At 36.1% G+C, this 24736-nt stretch overlaps 1 protein-coding gene across 2 annotated transcripts in view; it reads left to right on the top strand.

The window, feature by feature from the left end:
- The window catches only part of dscamb (Down syndrome cell adhesion molecule b), a 188912-nt gene that overhangs the window by 28836 nt on the left and 135340 nt on the right, over positions 1-24736 (top strand). The window lies entirely within an intron of this gene.

Below are 24736 nucleotides of genomic sequence, written 5' to 3'. Positions count from 1 at the left end.
TTCATTATAAAGAAGATGGCAGATACACTACACCAAAATTGCCAACATGTAAACTTAATAATGCACAGCTAGGGCTAAACCATTATCCACGAGTGAACATGCTAAAGTTTTCCTAATATCAACGTCATTCCAATCATTAGAATACAGGATGATTAAAAAACAATGTTTACTGCCACAATTATATCAATACTTACTCAAAAGAGGGTTCAGCTCAGCCATGTCCCAGCAAAGAAAGTCTCGATTGACAGGTGTGCATCGTTTAACCGTTCAGTAAAGGCGCGTCCGAGGATCCGACATGGGTCCGTTCAGGATCCGCTGTTTGACAGTAGAATTTACGACGCTGCCAGAGGCGGAGCTGATCCTCTGCACGGCTCCAAAACGAATGTGACAGTCACGTGGATTTGGCGACTTGAACGCGGATCTGCATAGGAGTCTCCTGTTGTGTGGGTTGATATACATTTCTTACATACTGTTCCTTTAACTCTTTCTTTAAAACACCCACGGACATGCAGCTGCTTGCCATAGGGCAATACTTCCGGGTTTAATAAGTTGTGTAAGGGTGGATAAGTATTGCGGAAAGCCGGAAATACTCGTCATTCAGGGGAGGGTTTTCTCTTAATTGACGAGATAACTCGTCAATAGTGGCGAAAGAGTTAATATTTGTTACACTAAACCAGATAGCCTATTATATCATGTGCCCATTAAAGTAGACCGGAGCTGAAACAGCCGAGTTTCAAGACCTTTTAAAGGTGCTGTTTGTAAATTTAAGAAATAATCTTTTGACAGAAATGCAATATCATATACATAATTATGTTTTCAGTGGTGTATAATGACCTTAAATAATGAACTGATATGTTTTTATTACCTCAGAATAAGCTATTTCTATCTACATAAACGCGTGTCCCCTTACAATGGAAGTTGCCATTTTACACCGCCATGTTTTTACAGTAGCCCTAAATGGACAAACTGCTTTATATAGTGCGTTTTGTCCCTATGTTGTCTTAGACCACCATAGCCACCTTAGGAGATTAATATATAGTAGAGTTCCAAGTTCATCTAGTGAATAGTGACGCCTAGCATCAATTATTTGCATTAAAAACATACAATACAATAAAATCCAAGCTATGCATTTTTTTGGAAGGCTAGTTCTATAAGAAATATATAACTCAATAAATGTTAGGATCAACAGCATTTAGTTATATTTTCCATTCTGAAGAACTGCAAATCAGGAATGAAACATACTGGAAAATACTGTACATCAGATCCGAGTGACAAAGACAGTTCGATCTCTGTCTACTTAGCACAAATCCATGTTGGAAGTGGACGTGCAAGCTTCTTTGACCCTATAATTCTTCCTACCGCTGCAGATTGTCCTGCAAATCACAGAGAAGATGAAATGCATGATTACAGAGTGAGACTTGTCTTAATTAATGAACTGTGATTGAAAATATAATTACAATATGAATTACCTCTCAAAATAGAGACTGCTCCCTAGTCATTTGAAGCGAGGACCTGTTTTAAATGTGAATGAAGGGCGGGGGGGGGGGGGGGTCTAATGATACTCTAACTTACTATTAACCTGTCATGCATTTTAAAACGGACCTTTCTGCATGCGCTTTCAAATTCATGGTCGTGCATCCATCCCCTCCCTGCTTTTGATAAACAATTGACAGCTCTAATAAAGAGATGAAAGGCTACGCAGGTGAAAGCACCACGTGTGTGTGTGTTTGTTTGGGAGCCTGTCTTCTTTGAACGTTGGAGGCACAGAACAGGTCCTAATGCACCTTGCAGACTGTGTGCATTTCAGTGATTTGGCTGCTGAATATTGAGGACCATTTTTCTTTGGTCACCGGATCTATACACAGGCCGTTTGTTTGTTTGTTCACCCATTTGATCCAGATTTGGAGGCAATCAGAAATTTGGACGCTACAAACAGTTGAAACAATTAAAATGTAAAATCATAATTATGCCTGTTTACTTATAAAATACATATTACTGCTGTCAGGTGTAAGATTCTTCTAGGTACAGTATTGCAAGGAAACAAATGGGTTAAACTTTAAGGTGTCCCAATGACAGTGTAATTACACAAATAAGTACTGAGTAATATTAATTGACATCATGCATATGCAATCCCAAATAAAATATACACTAATTTTTCAGTGGCATTCTCACGGATCTCCGCATTTTTCCATGGCCCCATTCTCACGGATTGGTTACTAAACTGCTTTTTCCTATTTTCAAACCATTGTCGCTTCGGTTTAGGGTTAGATTTGGTGTTTGCGTTAGTATGTCACTTTAATTATTGGTTGATACTATTTTCTGATTTATTCTTTTATATTTTCTCAACTTTAAACAATTGTCGCCTGGCGTTGGGGTTAAGGGGGTTGCACACCTGCCGAACAGCTCAGCGTCGCATCACGTCTAGGACAACTCGGAGGTATTGTAAACCAGAAGTGCCCTAAACCGACAATGGTAAGAAAATAGGACAAAACAGTTGAGTAAACACAAACAGTTGAGAATGCCACGGAAAAGAAATGCAGAGATCCATGAGAATGCCACAGAAAAATTAGCAAAAAATTCTGTGACTATTCCACGGAAATTCCTGAGATCATGTTACTGGGGCGGTACCCTTTTAGAAACTACACTTTTGTTCCCAAAGGGTGAATATTAGTACCTCAGAGGTACCTAATGTTAGTATCTTTTTAAGGGTTACTGTCCCACTGACAGCTTTTGTACCTTTTTATACCCGACAGTATACCGTAAGGTTTAGGGTAGGTTTTACGGTTATTTGTAAGTTGCATAATTTACTCATGTAACATAACAAAAACACTGTATAAAAAGTGTTCCCAAGACATTTTTGTCTTCATTATGCTTTTTTTATTATATGAACCACTTGAATAGCTTGATCAGAAACTGAGAGCTCCTTTAACAACAATTACAATAACCTGCTTGTTGCTCTAGTGCTAAACTTCAGGCACTGTGTCATTTTCACTGTGCTTTGCCTCTGGCTTCTCTCATTACATTTTGCCTTATTGCTGGGAAAGTGTCTCTCTCTTATGGCTGACATTCACTGACATTTCTCAAACCATTAAACTCAATTCCCTTTCCCTCCCAGCACAGTTAGAGGGAAAATCACAGCTATGTGCGCTTTGCTTATTTAATGGTCTGTTTCTAATAGGGCTTTGCTGTAAATAGTGAAGGTTTACATTTAAAATTGAAACACCACTGCAAGTTAATCTTTTAAGGTGCCATCATGGATTAGCACATTAAGATGCTAACTAGCTAATCAGTGTAGTCGCAGTACACCAATATCTCATTGTTTAAACCAAAGCAAACACAATGTAAAATCTGGGAATTGTTTACTTAAGCCAGGAAAAGTGGGTGTTTCATACCACAATGGAGCCAGACCCTGCAAAAAACATTTTTTATTTTAAGCAAATAAGTTACCTTTTAAGGCATGATTTATGTTTATTACACAAACAATAACGGTAAGGTACATAAAATTGTAGCATTTGTGACCCTGTAATCCATGCTAAAGTCTTCAAAGTTTGATTTCACTCATTGATTTTACATTCAATCTTTGACATGACCTTACTCAGAAAATATTAAGATTGCAGATTTTATGTAGAAATTCGTTTAAGGGGTTTGTTATAATGCATAGATGCATTAATAGTAAAATTGATGCTTGCATATCTATTCAAATCAACATAGTAAACGAAGCCAGGCAAAAATATGTGATATTAGAATAAAATGACAGTAAAAATACATTCCACATCACTACATCAATATTCAGTCAGTAGAGCTGTAAAGCTGCTAGTAAAAAGTGCATGAAAAGAAATAGGAATATCAATGCCCGAATCCTCTGGGGCTCTGCTGCTGCATATAGACCATATCAAGAGCTGAGGGTCGGTCAGACATGTTGAAAACCAGCGCCATGTTTGAGTGAATGCAGCTGGGCCCAGAGACAGAGACTGGAGCTGTTGCTGGGAGTCTGCAGATACATCATTCTCATTACAACAAACCCACACTCCTTTCATCTCTCTCAAGCCTTCAGATTAAGTTGGAGATGGTAAAATCCAAGCTCGTAGGCTAGAGAATAGTGATAAATATAAGCTGCACTCTCTATCTCTCTCTCTCTCTGTCTGTCTTTGCTCCACCTTCTCTTTGTGTGTACGGAAAATGTACTATGCAGTATGCAGTGCGGACATCTGTGCTGAAACCCTTTTCACTTCATATTGTGCTGTTAACCCACCTCACGTCTTTCTGTATCCATATTTCTGTTCAAATTGACCTCTGTAGGGCTGAGCAAATTTTCATCTGGCTAAAAGAATGAGAATGGCAATGTATTATACGTTTGGAGATGGTAAAAGAATGCACTGCATGTGAACCTGATAGACTTCTAAAAATACGAATTATTCTAGCCCAAAGTTGGGTCAAATATAATTTTTTTTTGAAGATTTATATTAAAAGTTGTACTGTGAGGTTTGTTCCTTTTATAAAAATATTAAATAACAGTAATTTTTTTTTTATTGACAATATCTTATGTGCAAGCAAACATTTCAGCCTGATTTAGGTTATGAGAATGACAATTTATTTATATAGCACATTAATTACAACATATGTTGCCCAATGTGCTTTCTAGCAAGTTATCAAGTTATACATATATAGTATACAAAAACAGTACAAATATCCTGTCAGTCATATGCTTTAAAGAATAAAAATGTCTTTTATCTAGACTGAATCAGAAATCAGAAAAGAAGCTTGTTTTACGGAAAGTGGTAAGCCGTTCCAAAGCCTTGGGACAGCAATACAGAAAGCACAATCTCCACTACACTTAAACCTTGACTTAGGAGTAAACAATAGAGCCTGGTTGGAAGACCGAAGGGATCTGGTGGGTTGATAAATGGCCAAACCATTTAGAGATTTGTAAACAAGGAGCAAAACTTTTAAATCCACTCTAAAACATAAAGGCAGCCATTGTAATGAGCATAAAATATGAGTGATTCTGTATGCTCCCTCTTTATAACCCCACTCAAGAGATGAGGCACAACATTTTAAACTACATGCAAAAGCGGGAATGTGCTGTCTGCCTTGTCCCAAAATAAAGTGAGTTGCAGTAGTCCAGCCTAGATGAAAAAAATTATATTACTTTTTCAAGTCTTTAAATGAAAGAAAAGGCTTTGCTTTAGAAAGCAGATGCTGCTGAAAAAAGCAAGCTTTGACAAATTTATTTATTTAACCATCCAACTTTAAGTCATCATCAAAAATAAAACACAGGTTTTTTACCCATGCATGGTTTCGAGAACAAGGACATCTCACCCAAATCCAGTTTCTGGGAATTTTAAGACTCAGAAGAACTAAAAACAATCATTTTCGTTCTATTTTCAAAGATTTTTTTGTGAAAGCCAAGCCCTCATATCCGAAAAACATGCCATAAGAGACTCAAGACCAACAAAATTGCATCTGACAGTCAAATAAACCTGGGTGTTATAACAGTTATAACAGTGAAATGACAAACCATGTTTTTTCAAAACAGAACAAAGGGGGAGTATAAAGAGAGAACAGAAGCCAAAATAGAGCCCTGGGGAACCCAACAGGGCAAAAAACTTTACTCCAGTAATGTTCACCATTCTTGATTGAAAAACTTATATTTTTAAAGTATGAATTAAACCAATTTAAAGCTCTTCTTAGACCAACAAAATGTTCTAAGCGAACAATAATGTAATAATGTATTTCGTCTCGATTAGACTATTGTAATAGTCTTTTTATTTGCCTTAATAAGAAGATCCTGGGTACGTCTTCAGACAGTCCAGAATTCTGCTGCTAGGCTTTTAACCCATACTAGTAAAAGGGCTCATATCACTCCTGTTTTAGCTGCACTCCATTGGCTGCCAGTGCAATTCAGAATACATTTCAAAATTTTGGTTCTAACTTTTAGAGCCCTACAAGGACAGGCCCCCCTTTACATCACTGACCTGTTACAGCTGAGTTTATCCTCACGTAGTTTGAGATCAACAGATCAGAGATATCTAGTTGCCCCCCGTACTTATTTTAAAACAAGAGGGGACCGTTTGTTTCAAGCTGTGGCACCTAGGTTTTGGAACCCCTTGCCTCCTTGCATTCGCTGTTTGAACTGTGTAGAAACTTTTAAAACTCAGTTGAAAACCCTTCTTTTTAAAGAGGCTTTTACTAGTCTGTAGGGTTGTTTAGGCTGGTTTAATGTGTACATCTGTTGTTGCGTACTCCTGCTGTTTTAGATGTTTTAATGTTTTTATAAATGTTGTGTATTCTTCTTTTGATGCGAAGCACTTTGTGATTTTTATCTATGAAATGTGCTATAGAAATAAATTTTACTTACTTACTTACTTACTTACTAATCATTTTTCATTTATAATGAAATATTTCTTATTTTAATGGCAAGTCTACTTCATTAGATAACTGTGATTATGCAACTTAACACAAGTAAAATTACCATAATTTCTTTAACGCAACAAATGTACTTTATTTTGAAGGAGTAAAAATCAGTACTATATTTTTATGTTTACACAACTTACTGAGGTGTGTAACTTTACCAAAAACACCTACATGTTGTAAAGAACGTTACAACAACCTTGAACTGAGCAAAACACCCAGGTGAAAGTGTGCAGGTGTTACCACAAGCAGCTTACATGTGATCTGACCTTTGTTAATGTCTTTCATAGACTTAATCTATACTAACGAAGTTTTTAGCTATATTAAATATTTCAGAGTGTCTATTTACACTAAGTGCATCTCTCGTTGACAAATGCTGTTTAGACTAGCTCTGCCCACCAATGTCTTGTTGGCTTTAGTTTTGCAGGCATTAAAACGTATATTGTGCATTGACCTGACTTTTTAACTGATGTCGCTGGTTTGAATTCGCATTTGGACGACCTCGCTTTTCTCCCTTTTTTCAATGAAAATGAAGAAAATGATTGAAAATTTAAAATAAAGTTCATAATCAGTTTTTATTAAGTATAAAAGTTTTTTTTTTTTGTAAGGGTTGATGTACAGTAGGGAGGGTTTTTATTCTCCTAATAATGCAGCATCGATTTAATAATTTTAATTAATATAACCGTTAACACTTTATGTAAATTATTTCATCCTGTAAATCTACAAAAATACAGAGATGCAAATAGTTTAGATGCAAATTTTATTTAATAAATTAAACTTATTTTCACTTACTGCACAATGCTTATATGCTCACGCTGTCACTTATAAATAGCATAAATAGTATTTGCACTTAGGGTAAATAGCCCCTGCCAAAATATTTTCTGATATACTGTAGCTAAGTGGAGTAAAAAAATCATACTTATTTTTTTGTGCATTTACCTGAAAAAAAACATGACCAAATTGAAATATTTTCATAAACAGATATTACTATCCAGTGTATCTATAGTTTTGTCTGTATCTATTTCACTGGCCCTTCTTGAATTTGTTCTTCACTTAGGAGTGTTGTAAGTAAATTGGGTCACGGCAAAACATGATAACCATGTCTACAGCACCAGACAAGCACATAAATACTGATAGAATGTATTACATGACAAGATCTGTAAAAAGCTAAATAACAGATCAATTTTTTTAAAATATTCCTATCTGTCATTTCCTTGTGTTGATCAGATAATGTATTTTTGTAGCTGTATTTGCCTTTGCGGTATTTAAACTCTCATTGGTGTAAAAATGGTGTGCAATTCTATGGCATATCCTTTTAAAGAACCCTGCTTTCATCACACATAATATGTCAAAGAGAGAGAGAGAGAGAGAGAGAGAGAGAGAGAGAGAGAGAGAGAGAGAGAGAGAGAGAGAGAGAGAGAGAGAGACGATAGAAGGAAAAAGAAAGAAGGGTATAGTGTAGAGGAGAGAAAAAGGACCGACAAAATCAATAGCTATGTACATTAATCACACGGCTGCCACTGAGAATTATGGGAGCATAAGCTGAAGGATGCATTTGTGCATTTGCTGCATGAGTGCTGGTGAACGTTTAGGGAATAGAGAGGGGTAGAGAGAAAGAGAGAGAGGGGTATTGGTTTTCTGATGTCTCCTTTAAGGGTGTGGTTTTTATTAAAATGGTTGGGTGGTAGGTTTTTGTTTACATGAACAGTGGACATCATTCTCCTCTTATAGTCCACATACTGTGGCGTGATAAAAAGAACGTCTAAACTAGAGACAGAATGAAGGTGAAGCATGTCATTTATTTTCTCCCAGCAAGCTGAAGTACAACTAGTTGTAGCTATTTTTCTAAAAAGACTAAACAGTGATTTGGTGTTTACTTCATAAACTTCTGTTTAACAACCGAGCTGTCATGGTTTTTGGCAGTTTTGATTTCAAAACATAAACATTCAAAATAGACATTGTATATAAGCGATATAACAAAATCAGGGATATACAAATGTACTAACTTAGGCAAAACATTTAAATGTTAACCTGGCTTTAGTTGATAGTACTGTATTGATTATTAATGATTGGTGTAAGATCATACATACTCTGTACCAGTTTTAAAACAGTGCTATGTATTCCACAAGTTTAGGTTTTTGGTGTTTGAGCAGTCTATTTCAAAGCAGTCACTATTTTTAAGATGGCTCTGCAGACTGCAAGACAAGATGTGACAGGACGGGGTATAACTTAAAGCAGGGGCGTAACTTGACTTTGTTCAAATCCCACAGATCCATGCAGGATGTCAAAACAATAAAGCAAATGGCGAAATGTAGTAAAATCTCACCAGATCAGTGCATTTTTTATCCTAATCCTACCCCAAACCTAACCCTAGACCCAACATCTTACGGGGTCTATTTAGGCCATATTGTGTCCCATCAAGCCAGGACCGTTGTTTTCATCCTAATCCTACTTACTGTAGGGTGTTTTTAGACCTGAGCCTTTGTTTCGGAACCTGGTGCATTATCTCTCTTGGTTCAGATCGTTTAGGCATATGTGAACACGGCAATCGCGCGCAGATTCACACCAAAACAACCGCTCCAAACCTGCCTGAACGAGGTGGTCTTGCCCCATTTCGAACGCACTCTGGAGCGGTCCGGAACAAGTGGGAAAGCAATCCGACCCAACGGACCAACGAACGGGCTATCCTATTGCTTTTTTAACCATGAACATACATGATAGCTCTTTGGTGATGAATTCTGGTGAGCACGTCAATGCAATTTAAAACCAAAGCGCACCTGTTTCTTATATAATGTCTTCTAATTGCTCTTCTTCGCAATAAGTACATGGTAAGGATGTTGTCCCGCCTAAGTTTTGAATCCTGCTCACTAGGGGTGTGCAGCGGAGTCAGTATTTGTATCTGTATTTGTATTTGTAACAATCTCAAAATTATTTGTATCTGTATTTGTATTCGGATGGAACCGGAAGTGGGCGGGTTTTAAACCAGAAGTTTGTCATATTTTTGCTTCTATTATAATTATAACTTAAATAACTGTAAATATTTATTAAAAATAAAATTACAAAATTTTTATCAAAAAGTCAAATAACTTAATTCTCATTAATAATAGGCATGGAGAACAAACTTCTCATTTTCAAAGCCTACAGCTTGTGCCTATGTGCGTTGAACTTGAGAGCGCGTTGACTGTACATCACCTTTAAGCGTTTATTGTGTCTTTCAGCACAGTTACATATGTGACCCATTCTGTCTAAATGAGTTTTCAGAAAAAATAAATAGCCTACATTAATCCCTCTTCTAGTGATTCAAATAGTAATTTAACATCTAAAACAGGGGTGTCAAACATGCGGCCCGCGGGCCGGATACGGCCCGCAAAGGTGTCCAATCCGGCCCGCGTGATGATTTATACAGTATTATTAAATATTAAATACATATTTTAAAAACCCTTTTAGGCGGGTGTCTAGTTCGTTTTTAATATGAGAGACTTGCGGAAAGCAGCAAAACGCGGAACATAGACTAAACACGGTGCCCAAAAAACTTGCCGTTTTATTGTTACCGCTCCGCTAAAGATCCACTGATTCCGGTGATCCACTTCGTGTTTTCTCGCCCGCTCCGCAGCATCTCTGTGTCCACTCTCTGCCTGGAGAGCGAAGACGACAGTTTCCGAAGTTCGTTGCATTAACAGGTAGATTCATTACATTATATCAGTTGTTAAACCGCAGAATTAGTAATTTGTAAGTATGTTTATGTATTTCTTTCGGTAATGATTTGCCGAGTGTTCTAAAAGTGCTAACAACTTAGCAAGCTAACAAAACCAAAATATCCACATTCTTATTTACGTTACAATGCTTGTCTAATCGATTTAATGTTCCCGATCAGATCTAAGTTAATATAAACACTAAATTTGCTGTTGTTGGCACACTTTGTAGACAAAAAATACAAAAAACACCAATGCCTTCACAAAATAACGACAGAGAACGGAAAGAGAGGCTTTTAGCAGCAGTTCAACATTGCAAATATGGATTCAAAGCTCCATCAAGCCAGCAGGTAAATCATATTGAATATTTAGCAGATTGTCACACTTTAATTCTTATTATATTTCCCATTATAATCACTTGTCTAAGTTGATGCTAGTAATATAATACATAATATTTATAATACTTTATTAAAACCATAATAATAGTACCACCCCCCATAGTCCCATTTTTGGTTTGGGCCACTGCCCCATCTAGCATTTTCTAAATGACTGTTCTCATTACAAATATATTCCAAAGAAAAGTGAATGGTTTATAAATAATTTTGGCATTAAGGCAAAAGAAGTTAAATTAAAGCTTTTCAACCTATAAGGCCAGTGGGTTTTGTTCAGATGTAAATTTGTGTGTATAATATACAGTATGAGTGTGACCTTATGAAATGTAGTTTTCACAGAGCTGTGTGTTTCTCTGGTTTTCTTGCTAAACAAACTAATTAATTGGTTTGTTAAGTTAATTTTAACACAATTATCAGCACACTAAGGTTTAAAAAAGATTATCCGGCCCGCACTTCATGGCGTTATTTACCATCCGGCCCACAGCCTAAAATGAGTTTGACACCCCTGATCTAAAATGATCGTTATTTGTAAGTTTTCTGAGAGTGAAATGATGAACCTAAGATGCGTGTCATGTCTGACATCTTGGTTTCGGTTTAACAACATGCAGGAATTTGAAAATAAAATGCAGGACTTGCTTGATGTTTAAAGAGTTATTAAGAGAGATAAAGTTCGAGACAAATTTATGTTAAAAAGTTATTAAGATCGACGAGACTTGCGCTGACTGACAGATCCGAAACGCAATGCACAGACACGCAAGTATGTGCACTGACAGAATAGTTCAAAAACAGGGCTTTGAACCAGAATTTTTTCCCAATTGGTTCGTTACGAACAGAAACAGTAGCCGTTTCTCAATGTCAAGGATACTTCCTTGGCAAGACTAGTCCTTAAAAGTCACTTCCTTCAGAGGCTAGGCGAGGCTCCTTTTAAGCATTCGGAGAACACGTTAAATGGAACAGGCTAGCAAGTGCACGTCATTACATCATTGCGTGATTGAAAGGTGTGATTTCAGCGCGTGAAGAGCGCGAAGGATACAAATTTGCATCCTTTCCTGTATATGGGATATTTCTCAAACGAAGGACTCAGTCCTTGGTTGAAATTTCGAGGATCCTCGACATTGGAACAGTCCTTCGACGGACTTCGATGACGTAGCATCCTCGAAATTCTAGCTTCCGAGGATCCTCCCTTGACATTGAGAAACGGCTAAGATTTTTCGGTTCAACCCTAAAATTGACGTTCCTAAACCAGTTAGAACAGTTCCTGAACCGGTTAATAACGTTCCATGTCAGCTGTGGGGTATACAAATAAATAGGCTGATCCTTAGGACATTAAACTTAAATTATTAGTCTGCATAATTTTGCTTAAGTCTCTATCTAATGTCACCAAACATTAAAAAAGGCTACATTATATAAGCGTCATAACTATAATTCCGACATGCCTACATTTGTTGAGTGCACTTAAACACGCGCACACACATACAGAGGAAGAATTCCAAACGGCGCTTAGGGAAGAAGATGCAGCATAAACAGTAGTTCCACATAAAGTGAAACTTACGTTGTGTTCTGTGCTTTAAACAACAAATGTATTTTACATAGTAGTGCAACTCTCTCTCAAGTTTACACATCAAGAGTTCTGATCTTTGAAGGGAATAGTGATAATTACGTTTGATTGGAGTTGGACCGGACACATTCAACCAAAGGTGCGTCTGTGCCTAAAGAAATTGTTCACTTTAGCGCCTTTTTAAATTGTTTAAAACATTTGCAATCCTTTGAAACGTGCAAATGATCAACTTTCACCCTAATTAAATTTGCATATCAATCCACAAATCGCATGCGAGCTGAACTGTGGGTCATGATCTGTATGGATCATGTATCAACTGCGATCCGTTACACCACTAATTAGTATTAAAAAAACAAACATCTTGAGAAACTTGGTAGCCTACAATGCTTACCTCTTATGATTGAGCATTAGAGACTTGGGCTTGAGTAGGCTACTTGCTGGTGGCAAGCTTCTCATTTCTCAGATGAGTCAACGACGACCGGAAGTGAACTTCACAGAGTTATATTAGACAGAAATATTGTCAAAGAACAAAAAAAATAACGGTATTAACCGGTTACCATTATTTTAAATAAACGTTTCTGTTCCGGAACATATATTTTTTGAAAGTTTCTGGTTTTGTCTCTGTTCCATGCAAAACATCAAAAGTTTCTGGTTTTCGTTCCGTGAACCGGTTCAAAGCCTTGTTCAAAAACAACGGTTTTGACAAGAATTTACGAAAGCATAATAAGCATAACAACAAACTTGCTGAGCTCGTTATTATCCATGTCCATTCAGCGTTTGCGCGAACGGAACGAATTGTTTAAAAAAAACTTTCTCATTAATCTTCATCTAAATTAATAAATAATCAGATATTAGTTAAAAATTTCAAATAACAATATGCTCTCTTATTTAAAAATCAGTTTTGACTTGGTTCAAAACAAGCAACAAGATTTTAAACAATATGTAATTAGAAAGATTTAATTCAAATGTTTCAGTTGTTATTTACTTACTTTATTTTTATGTTAATTGCAATTCATGTTATAGTAATCTTCAGTTAAAATTTTGCTTTTAAAATGTTACATTTTCATATTTTTATCTATGTACTTATTTATTTTATATTCACCTAAATTGACAATGAAGCTTGCTTTTACTTGAAGTAATTAAAAGATCATCTGTGACCGAAGTCATATGGAGACACGGAGTTATTAACAAATATTTTATTATCAGAGTTCAGCATTTTATCAAGGTTTTCTGGTCAAATAAAAGGGTAATTTTTTTACAGTTGGGTTAAAAGAAGTTTGATATTAGCAGCGTTTTTAAGATTTTAAACTAATTCCAAAACAGCTTGCGTTTCTAAATGATGGTCATTTTATAGATTGCACTCATTCACTTCACACACATATTATTCGTGCTTTAAGGGTTTTATAATTTAGCACAGTTCCAGTAAACACGTGATTATGTTTGGCCGAATATTTTTTCTATTATTCGGATGAATTCGTTATTCGTTTTGAAGCCATTATCCGTGCCCTTCCGAATAACGTATTCGGCTTCGGGCACATCCCTACTGCTCACAATAATGAAGTAATATAAGACTGACAGTTGGGGTTAACAGATGCCCAGCCCGAGCCGTTTAGCTGACATACTAAGAGAAGGATCACCATAAGTACATTTTCAGATTGAATTTAAGTTTATGAGGGCATATGTTTTTTTTAAATAACAAATTACTGTTTATAATAAACACTCGACTTTAATGGAATGCAGAAGTTGATTTTATTTATAATGGTAACATTTAAAATCAACAATATAAAACATAAAAGTAAATTATAACCTTTACGTCATTACATTTATTTCAAGTCTAGTTTTGCTCAGCATACTGTAGTTCAGTGGTAGTGGATTGAATTAGCAGTGCAAAAGGTCATGGGTTTCAAACTCAGGGAACACACATACTGATAACAAATATATATCTTGAAATGCACTGTAAGTCACCTTTGGATAAAAGTGTCTGCCGAAAACATACATGTAAAGTTTATATACAGTACAGCGACTACACATTGTTTCAAAGCATTTTTACAGGAAGATCATACTGCCTTGTCTGTAATTATATGAAGGTGGAATAAAAGAATAACAGCCTTCTTAAAAATGAATTCCCCTGTATTAAGCAGAGCAAAGAAACTCATACAGGTTTGGAACAACTTGAGGGTGAGGAAATGATGACAGCATTTTTATTTTCAGTGAACTGTTCCTTTTAATGATGCATACTGAGATCTAGCAGGTTTTGAAGGCAGTAGATGTTTAATCGCTTCCTGTGATTCACTACAGTCCTGTGCTTGCAGTTCAGTGGTCAGCTGAAAAAATAAATAGAATTACATTAACATCTATTAATTTAGCAGACGCTTTTATCTAAGTGACTTACAAATGAAGTAACATCACAACTCACAAGCATTTGTTGTGAGAGTCAGTAAACGTAGTTCAAGGCTTAGTTTTTAGTGCCAGCTAAATTAATACATATGCAGTAAAAGTGGAAAGCAAGTATTTTTTATTTTAAAATGATAAGCCTTTAGCTGTTTTTTAAAAGTTCTGGTTGTCTCAAAACCATGGTTTAGGTTGTTGGCTCATTTTACTACAGAGGAACTAATTGGGATAATGTTTTTTTTTAAATGTTTTTTTTTTATATTTATATTGTATGTTTTCAAAAAAGGTACAAATCTGTCACTAGGGTGGTACCTTTATACAGTATGTAGTATATGGGTGCAGATATGTACCTTCGAGGTACAGTACCAATAGGTATGCACCCTTTAAATACAAGAGTGTACCTTTTGAAAAGGTACCGCCCCCTGTGACAGGGTTTGTATCTTTTTTCTGAGAGTGTATATTTAATCATCTATCCAAATGTATAAAACTGCAAATGAGTTCACTTTACGAATTAATACTTAAGAATACACAGTAAAAAATTCTGCTGTAGTTATGCAGGTGTTTGCCAGTAACTTACTGTAGATTTAAATGTATGCTATTTACTGACGACAGTATGTTCAAGGTTAAATATGGTGGTGCAATATGGCTGCCGTCGCATCATCCAGGTGTATGCTGCTCATTTGTGGTGGTTGAGGAGAATCCCCCTTTCATATGTAAAACGCTTTAAAGGCGCTCTAAGCGAATTGAAGCGTTTTAGACCATAAAACATTTTTTGTTACATATACCGAAACATCTCCTCACTATCTGCTTGCTGCCTGTCCGCTGATCAAACAAAAACGCGATCTCTGTAGACAGCCCAGGCTTCACAAACGGCAAAATTAACATTGTGGCCAAACCTAGCATCACAAAACAAAACAAAGTATTCCAGCCGATAAACGACAAAAAGGATTTGGGGGTGGGGTTTGGGCGCGTTCATGAAGGCACGGAAGGGAGGGGGAGGAGTTAGCTACGCTCCGTCTGTTTGAAAACAGTTCAAACGTCAACAATAACTAACGTCTCGCAGATTCGCTTAGAGAGCCTTTAAGTGCTACTGAAAAGTGCTATTTAAATGTAACAAATTATATTATAATTATTATTTAATAAACATTAACAACATTAACAAGTCTTTGTCTTTACAGAATAAAACTAAAATAGCAGCCTCATGCAAAGCATTCTGAATGCTTTGCAACAGGGTGTTATTTTAGTTTTATTTTGTAAAGATAAAGACTTGTTAATATTTCATGTTCATTTAACTTTAAGCAAACTGTTGCCAGTACATAACATCAATTTAAATCTACAGTAAGTTACTGGCAACCAGCTGCCAGTAATGCTGTAACAGACATTTTATACAGTGTACGAATGAGATCCCCCTGGATTAGGGCCTCTTACAGCACTGTTCACTGCTAAATAAGAGCAATATGGTAGCGATTAAGCTGTTTAGGATGAGTATGATTACCGAATGGTCTGCGTGGCCCGCCAGGGACTAAGCGAGACTTAATCTTTAATAAGCGCTGATGGCTTCGTTAGCATCTGATGCTATGCAATCATTTGGCTCTGCTCCCCAGAACGGGACCTTTCTCGAGCTTATGGATTACGGCACGCTGAAACACTGGACCCCGGCCAGGGCATAAAATGGCAACGCTCCAAATGGCAGATTAGTAATAAGTGTGGCGTGAGCTAATTACGGGCAGAACAACCAATTAATTTTAGTTTATAAACGCCTGTAGATTTGGCCATGTTTTCACCTCAGGTACCCTCAAATAGGGTCTGTCACCCCCATGGCTAGAGGAGGGTGGTGGCAGGTGTTTTGGACCGTGGTTGAGGTCTTCCATATGTTCAGTTATAAAGGTGCATTTATTGACTCTGAAGGGCAGAGTCGCTTTAATTCAGAGATGCTTCAATCGCATCTTTGAAAGGAGCGTAATAAAAGCACAATGTTCAAAAAGGCACTCAGCTGAACAAAGCGCTGTCGGACAAAGGAGTTGTTTGTGCTGAATCTTGTTGCCGTATCTTGTGGAGGTGGTCATAGTTTATGATTTATTTTTGAATCGTGGGGATCAAAGCCAGCAAAACTAATGTAAAATCATTATTGTCACCACCTTTCCAGTCAAAATTGTGGTGTTTGTGTCTGTGATGATATACTGTGGATGGTACATACTGCACAACTACAGATAAAGTTAGGGTTTTTCTTTACTGTAAGTTAAACAAAAGAAACATTGATACATGTCTTAAATAAGATTAATACAGTTAATGCATTGAGACACCTCTGTCAACAAAACGTAAAGAAATAATTCTTAGGTTTCACTAGGTTTCTTTGTACAGTACCAGTATATACATGTATTTATTTTTTGGGCTTTATTCACACCAGAAATGTTTCTCAAAATGCGGGTCTAAACATTTTTAAACAACACAATGCAAATGTTTTGATGTATTTTAAGAACAATTTAATGAATATTTGATGGAATAACGCTGATTTTTAATCACATTTTTAATGCGTCTTGGCATGCGCTCAGTCTTTTTCATTGCTATTGGGTGACTTTATGTCACTCCTGAGGTTTGCTTTTGTTCAACAGACACTAGATTGAACATGTACACACAGAAACGATGATTAAAGGCAAAACTGAGTGATCTCTTATTTTTTTCCCCAGCTGTATATATAAATATATTAAAATTTCTATATAGATGAGTTTAATATGTGAGATCTCTTTTACTGCCGTCTGCATGGTGAAAACAGCTATTTTCTCAGTCATAACTCTCAGCTGTCTGCTTTGACCTCCCATTCTATTCCTTATTTACCATGGTAACCATCAAGTCTTCTGGTTCCTGCAGACCCATCTTACCCAACAAAATATGGGTCTGTTGTTATCACAATACAGTAATAGTCTTAGATGGTAATACATTATGATATTATGTTGCTGAATGTATCAAATATTTACTGGTACCAGGATGATGTTTGAGGGTAGCAGTAGGCTACATGGTACACCGTAGAAAGGAAAACTGGACAGTTGTTAAATTAACCAGTAATTTCTACTCTACTTGGTGTGACCCTTATCACTTCCATTAGTGCAAAATGAAGTTAGATTGATTCAACACGTATCTACAGAGGATTTTTTTCTCTGTCTCTGTTAAGCTGTGCTGATGTCATGAGGTGGCAGGCTGACCTTTGACTCTTGATGACGTACGCTTCCGTCTTAATGTAGCATGGGTGTGATGTCTGCCATTCACAATGTCTTTTGATGCTGCATTTGCTTATCACCTGAATCCATGATAAATATGTTGTATTTAAATGATCAATTACTGTATTGCGATTGCAAGTGAATGAGAATTCTATTGCATCTGTGTTGAAACGATAAACAGAGAGAGAGAGAGAGAGAGAGAGAACGAGAGAGAGAGGAAAAATGTGGAATCGATTTTCCTGTTAGTTTCTGCTGTACTTGTGTTGCCATGGCAACATGGTCAGGTTTCTCCATCCTCCCAGGGCAAATGTAATTGTTGTCTGTTTCTCAAAGCTAGAGTCAACACTCAGTATCTTACACTCTTCGCACATCAAAATCACACACATTCTCCAAAATACAAACCAAGTATTTAACATTAGTGGTTATGTAAGGACAAGGTTACAGGTAATTCAAGAGCAAAAGGCCTTTTTAAGATGACAAACATTGGTTCTGATGATAATTTCACATAAAATTACATTAAAATACATTGTGATTCTTTTAAAAAGGGTTGTTTTTAATTGAATTAAAATTCTGGCTTTAAAGATTTTATATCCCTTTATTTTTAGATTTAATTATCAATGGAAATTACCTTTGAATTGTTGCACTGTGAAAAATAATTTTACTGTAGCATTATGAAATAATAATTTTAAACGACCTGTCACAATATTGTGTATTTTTTCCTATCGACTTCTCGCATACATAATATTTCTGTAACATTTTGCAGTAAGATTGTATTTGTTGACATTGGTTAATGTATTAGCTAGCACGAACCAACAATAAACAATACTTCACCAGCATTTTAAAATCTTAGTCTATGTTAATTTCAGCATTTACTAATAGGCCTACATTTTAAAATAAGAAGGCAGTGAACCCCTACACTGGCATTAAGAAAGATTAATAAATGCTAAAAAATTATATTGCTCATTGTTAGTTCATGTGAGTGCCTTTACTAATGTTAACAAATACAACCTTGTTGTAACGTGTTACACATAATTCTATAATTGGGTTACTAGCATATTTAATGTCTAAAATCATGTTTCTTTGAAACAGTTGCTTGTTTTATACACTGTTAAATTGTTATTCAATTGTTACTTATAATTAAGATAAATGTTTCTATTATTATTTTACCTACTTATACCAGCCTGTATTCCTTCCGGAGTATTTAGCTGAAATCATACATATACATGTACATTCAGATTAATGAATTAAATTCAGTAAATTAAAAAGTGAATTGCTGATCCCTCCATTTGCCTACAAAAATCCATGCAATATCATAGTACAGTAATGTTAACTATTATATATATATATATTTTTTTTCTTAAATGGATAGTTCATCCTCCAAAAATGTTTGTCATAATTTACTCACCCTCATGTTGTTTTAAATCTAAAATTAGTTTTTTTAAATTTATAAGATATTTTTAATAAATTACGATAAGCACACATTTTATGGTACCAATTGACTTCCATAGTATTTGTTTTTCCTCGTATTTGTTATTTCAAATTATTATTATTATATGGTTACTAATGATTCTTAATGTTCGCATGGAGCATTAAAGTCTTGGAAAAAAGAATGTCTTTATCACGGTACCTAGAAAAACATGTATTGTATTATCAAAACCATAGACCAGAGCTCTGTAGGAACTTTTGGCTCACATAATATTTTTTTTGCCATGGTGCATTTACATGATTAGAAAATAACATTAGAACTCTAAAAACAGTAAATTACAACCCTTGCTAAGTCACGCTGTCGATGTGGCTTTAAAGCCTCCCAGTGTTCTCTTCATACTGTAGCTCTGTGCTGATAGCTATTAGGACTAATTCCTTTTAATTGGTAGGTTATTGGGTCAGATCTATTCCAGTCTTTGTGCACACTAATGTCACTTCCACTTGCTTCCTGTATCTTCATTTTTACAGTGATGTTAAACATTTCAGATCCGGCACAATCTCTAGTGACAATCTTTACCTAGTGATGGATTGCTTTTGGACATGCAATAGAATTTTTTACATGTAAACAAAAGAAAACAAAAAGCAATCCTGCCATAATATCTCATGCATATATTATTTCTTGCTTAAAAACAATACATGTGTGCAGAGGCGCACCTTGTCAACAGGCAAGGCAGGCAACTGCTTGGAGCCCCGAGCCACTAGAGGGCCCCCGAGTTTGTTTCTCGGATGGCCAGCTACACCCGGTAGATGAACAACATGACTGCATATCAAAATTCCGATTGGATGGAATGTTGATTGACATTGGCTTACCCCAGTCAAAATCCAACCCAGGTGGATAACTTGCCAGTTTCGAAATGAACGTTGCGAATGGGTGACGTTGTTTCGTTCAGTCGTGATGTCGCAGTTGATCCGTATGGATCACAACCCACGGTTTGGCTCGCATGTGATTGCCAGATTAATACGCAAATTTAAATAGGAAAAGTTTATCATTGGCACGTATTTCAAAGGCTTGAAGGTGCTAACACTCAAGTGATTTAAAACAATTTAACCGCATATAAAAGGCGCTAAAGTGAGCAGCCCTCTGTACCCACATGTGGTTTAATGTGCCCGGTCCAGCTCCAGTCATGCACGTGCCCAAGTGTAAATCTTCTGGTGTAAATCTCAAGTTTAAATTTTAACAGTTAACTAGTGCAATCCTTTACAAAGACAATCGCGGCAAAAACGGATCTATATGCAATGTAGTTACCCAATTTACGCTTGTAAAAGCGACAAAGCAGTAGCAATGACGCGTACACGCACATATTCATGTCCGCGCGCGTCTTTGCGTTCATTCGCGCACTACCGCATTCAAAAGACGCCACGCGAGTGAGTTAGCTTATGAAAACATGACGAGACTAAAGGAAGTTTCTAAATAACAACGCTAATTTTATTTTGACTCGATCATTATTGGTTTCTGTAGATATACATCAGAAATGTTTTGTGCAAAGCAGGGAAAGGGAAGAAGAAATGAGAGATGATGAGTTCATTAAGGGAGGTAAGACAAACTACATCCTCACCCTGTCAGGTCTCAAACATTATCAAACAAATCTCAGGAAAACCTTTTGTCAAGTCTGTAGAATTGCATTGTTGCTGAGAAAATCAACAGATGTATGTGTTATACTGTTCTGTATTTTCAGATATGAAATTAATATTAAGTTTACTAATATTTAACTCTAGGACACTAACTTACATAACAGTTAGCAGTAACTATGACTGAGATTATTTAGTAGCAGTCATAAAATGGCTGGTTTCTTAAAATATTCTTGTAAAAATAAGTCACTAATCATTGCTATCATTGTATAATGTAGAAAATATTTCTCTGCTGTCATTATTTCCAAACATGTTATGCCATTTATGCATCCAAACATGTTAATAATTTTAGGTATGATGAGGATTATATGTATCTTTCGCAGTAACTATTGCACTGTAGAATAGTGGCTTAAGCAAAGGTCATTGTATAGAATATTGTACACTTCTTGCACACAGGGAATTTTCTGCTTGGGGCCCCCATAGACCCTAGAATCGCCTCTGCATGTGTGTGGGATTTGAGATGTTGCAGGATAACATTTAAACCATTTAAACAATTCTCATTGTTGTTTTTACTACAGCAGCTATTTTACTAAAACACCCCCAGCACTTGTGTAAAGTACTCCATTAAAACAAGCAAAAGCAAACTTATAAAAATGTGTTTTGTAAATGCCTTGGAGACCGATTAAGAAGAGCATAACTAGTTATACTTATGAAGTGGGTGAAATCTATTTGCTTGTTGAAGCTGCTTGCATAATCCTTTAGTTCAAGTTGCCAGCTGTGAGCAAAGATATGGCACTGTGGGAATTTGCATGAATATCATTGAGAGGACAAAGATATGAGTACAATAAGCGTGCATGTGCAGACCCCTTTTGCATAATCTTGCCTAATCCGTAATCTGAGTTTTTCTTAAATATCACCAAAACATAAACCAATTAATACATGCATACAATCAAAAAATAGAGGATAAACAAACCAGTTGTGTAGTAGCTGCAGATGTGGTCTATTGACCCACAATTTTAATGGACCAGTTGTACTCTGGAGACTTAATCAGTTCAACTTCTTTTTACTTATATATAAATATCTCAGATAATTCTCCATACGATTACGTGATTCAGGGCCGTGCACAGACCTTTTGAGGGGCATGTGCTGAAACTGAAAAAGGGCACACCCTCCAAATAAATATCACATAATAATCATCTTAAAAGCTTTATATTTATTCACTATTAATGATTGAAAAAATCACTATTAATGAATGAAAAATTACATTTTATGATAGCTTGGCATTATACAGTGCAAAGGATATCTGCCCTTGTGAATTGGCTTTAACAATTTACATCCTGGGTGTTTGTCTGTATTAGGCCTATTTGTAGTCATGTGTTTGTGAACTGCTCTTGTGTACTCGCTCTTATTTAATTGTAGAATATATAAATTTTAATTTTTTCCTCTGCTTACATACATAAAGTTTAATAATAATATGTTTGAAAAAAAAAGGTATTCTGTTTGGTTTTATAAGCTAATTTTTATTATTTGGTTAACATGTTTATGTGATTGATATGTGATTGAGAAGTGGGGGAAATAGGAGATTAAAGATCAAAATAGGAGATTATACTACACTTTAGCCATACCATTAGCATATTCAACATGTATCTGCCTACCTGGCAAAAATTGTGCTGAGGACCAGGAACCTTGGTCTTTTGAAGGTGCAAATAACTGCATTACTGAAAAATATACTAAATACTAAATAGACTTAACTCTATGCAGTTGATTTCAGAATAAAAAGTTATGAACCAAATAATAATAACTCCCTTGACTAATTCAAGGCATAAGATACATGCATATACAATAAGTTATATCCAGATTGCATACTGTAATGAGTGACAGGGCAATATAATGCACATACTTGTATCCTTTACACGTTTTTCGTCTCTATCCAGTTTTCCCAACTGGGCATCTGATGTCTAACACCTTTCTAATCTGATATGTTTTTGGTGTTAATGTAACGTTAGGCTAGACATTTACCCACGCGGGCGCGTCTTCTCGCGTGAGATGTGTTGACTTTAGTTTAACGATTGAGACGCGTCATGCAAAAAAAGCGGTAAAAACCCGACCGTGCATTCCGTATTGTTGTCACGGGTGCCCTTCACATGGGTGAACACTTGTTTAAAAACGGCTCGCGCTTTGTCAAAAACTCAATTTGGTCGCAGTTTGGAGCCCTTAGTACCCCCTGATTGCCTACTCGACCAATCCCGTCTATGGTTAATCGGCTCTGCTCAAATTTATAAAACATGCGCCGTTATATACATACTAGTGTTTCTTTCGTAATGAGACAGCATTGTACTCAAACAACAAGATATTTATTTACCGTTGCAAGACGTTCAGCTGCTCTGACTGGAACTTCAGCTCGCTGCACTCGGGGGCGGAGTTAAGAGGTTTGACAGACAGTTTGAGCAGATCAAAAAAGATTTAGTTTTTTAATAATTTTACTTGATAAATATATTTGTAAAACACACAGACAGAGGTAAATGTTTAACAATAGCATTAATTTGTATATTAAAACAAATAATAAAACACCTCCAAAAAAGGTCACTTCGGAGTGTAAGGACAAAAAGGGCATGTGTTCTGCACAGGTTGAGCCCTATCTGTGCACGTGCCTGACGTGATTTATTATCATAATTATGTTGATCTTGTATTCAGACATGAAAAAATGTTTTACTAACACTATGGGCCCTATTTTAATGATCTAAGCGCATTGTCTAAAGCGCACAGCGCAATGTCTAAATGGGCGTGTCCGAATCCACTTTTGCTAATTTAACGACGGGAAAAATGCTTTGTGCACCGAGCGCATGGTCGAAAATGGTTGGTCCTATTTTTTTATGAGTAATGAGAACTAATGAGAGTCTCAGCTTTCATCCTCTTTAAAAGCCAGTTGCGCCGGCGCTATATCGAATCCATATTTAGATGACGGACTTTGTAAACTGAAAAACTAAGCGGAGGAAGAAGATCCCCAGTTTAAGATTAATGTTAAATAATTGTGTTGTTTTTCACTTGTATTGAAATTGTAATTTTTTTTATTAAAACCTTTAAAACTGTTTTCTTGGATTATGAAAGTAAAAAAGCAAGCTTTTAATTGCTTTAAATGTATGGCTATCAAATATCATCAAAAAATAATTTACAATTATTGTATGTAAGAAAATGTTTGTACTCTAAAAATACTTTATTTGTAACAAACAGGAGATAAAGAATTTACAAACGTGCGAAAAGCATTAAGTTTTTTTAAGCATTACTTACAAATGTTTCTCTTCTCACCATATCCACAGGTACAGAGTCATCATATACAATAAATCCGTGAGGTACCTTTTAAAAAAAAAAAAAACATTTAAAAACAGATGCATTTGTTTAAAGCAAAGCATTTATTTACTTACCCGGCTACAGGTGAAGCAGCTCTTTGTGCCTTCTAACGTTTCATAATCGGTCATCATTTATGTCAAAGAGACTCAATAATAATCTTTTACATTCAATCCTTTAATCTTTCATATTTAAAAGCGTTTTTGTGCTGCTGCGCATTCATGTTTATGATAAGCAAACCTGCTATTCGTTCTGTTTATAAGCGCATATTACTAATGCGCTCTTTAAATAACAAAAAAACATATTGCGCCTTTAGACTTTAGACCAGGTTTTTGTTGGTCAATGGCGTAGTCTATTTTAGTTGCCTCAAAATAGCAACGCGCCAACAATGCGCCTGAACACACCTCGATTTCAGTCCAGAACGCCCATGGGCGCAAAAGGGGGCTCAAATGCATTTGCTATTTAAACAACGTGGCGCTAAGCGTGAAAATGATAAATGCGCAGGGTGGAAACTAGCAAAAGACACTTGCGTTGCGCATTGCGCTGCATTGCGCCGGGTGTAAGATAGAGCCCTATAAGTGCTGGTTCAGTGGGTACCACTGCTGCCTTACAGCAAGAAGGTTCCCGGTTTAAGCCTCAGCTGGGTTAGTTGGTCTTTCTATGTGGAGTTTGCATGTT

The sequence above is a fragment of the Paramisgurnus dabryanus genome, chromosome 8 (assembly GCF_030506205.2).
Source record: "Paramisgurnus dabryanus chromosome 8, PD_genome_1.1, whole genome shotgun sequence".
NCBI classification, from domain to species: Eukaryota; Metazoa; Chordata; class Actinopteri; order Cypriniformes; family Cobitidae; genus Paramisgurnus; species Paramisgurnus dabryanus.
The sequence above is the reverse complement of the archived record's forward strand: the minus strand, read 5'-3'. Positions and strand labels throughout refer to the sequence as shown.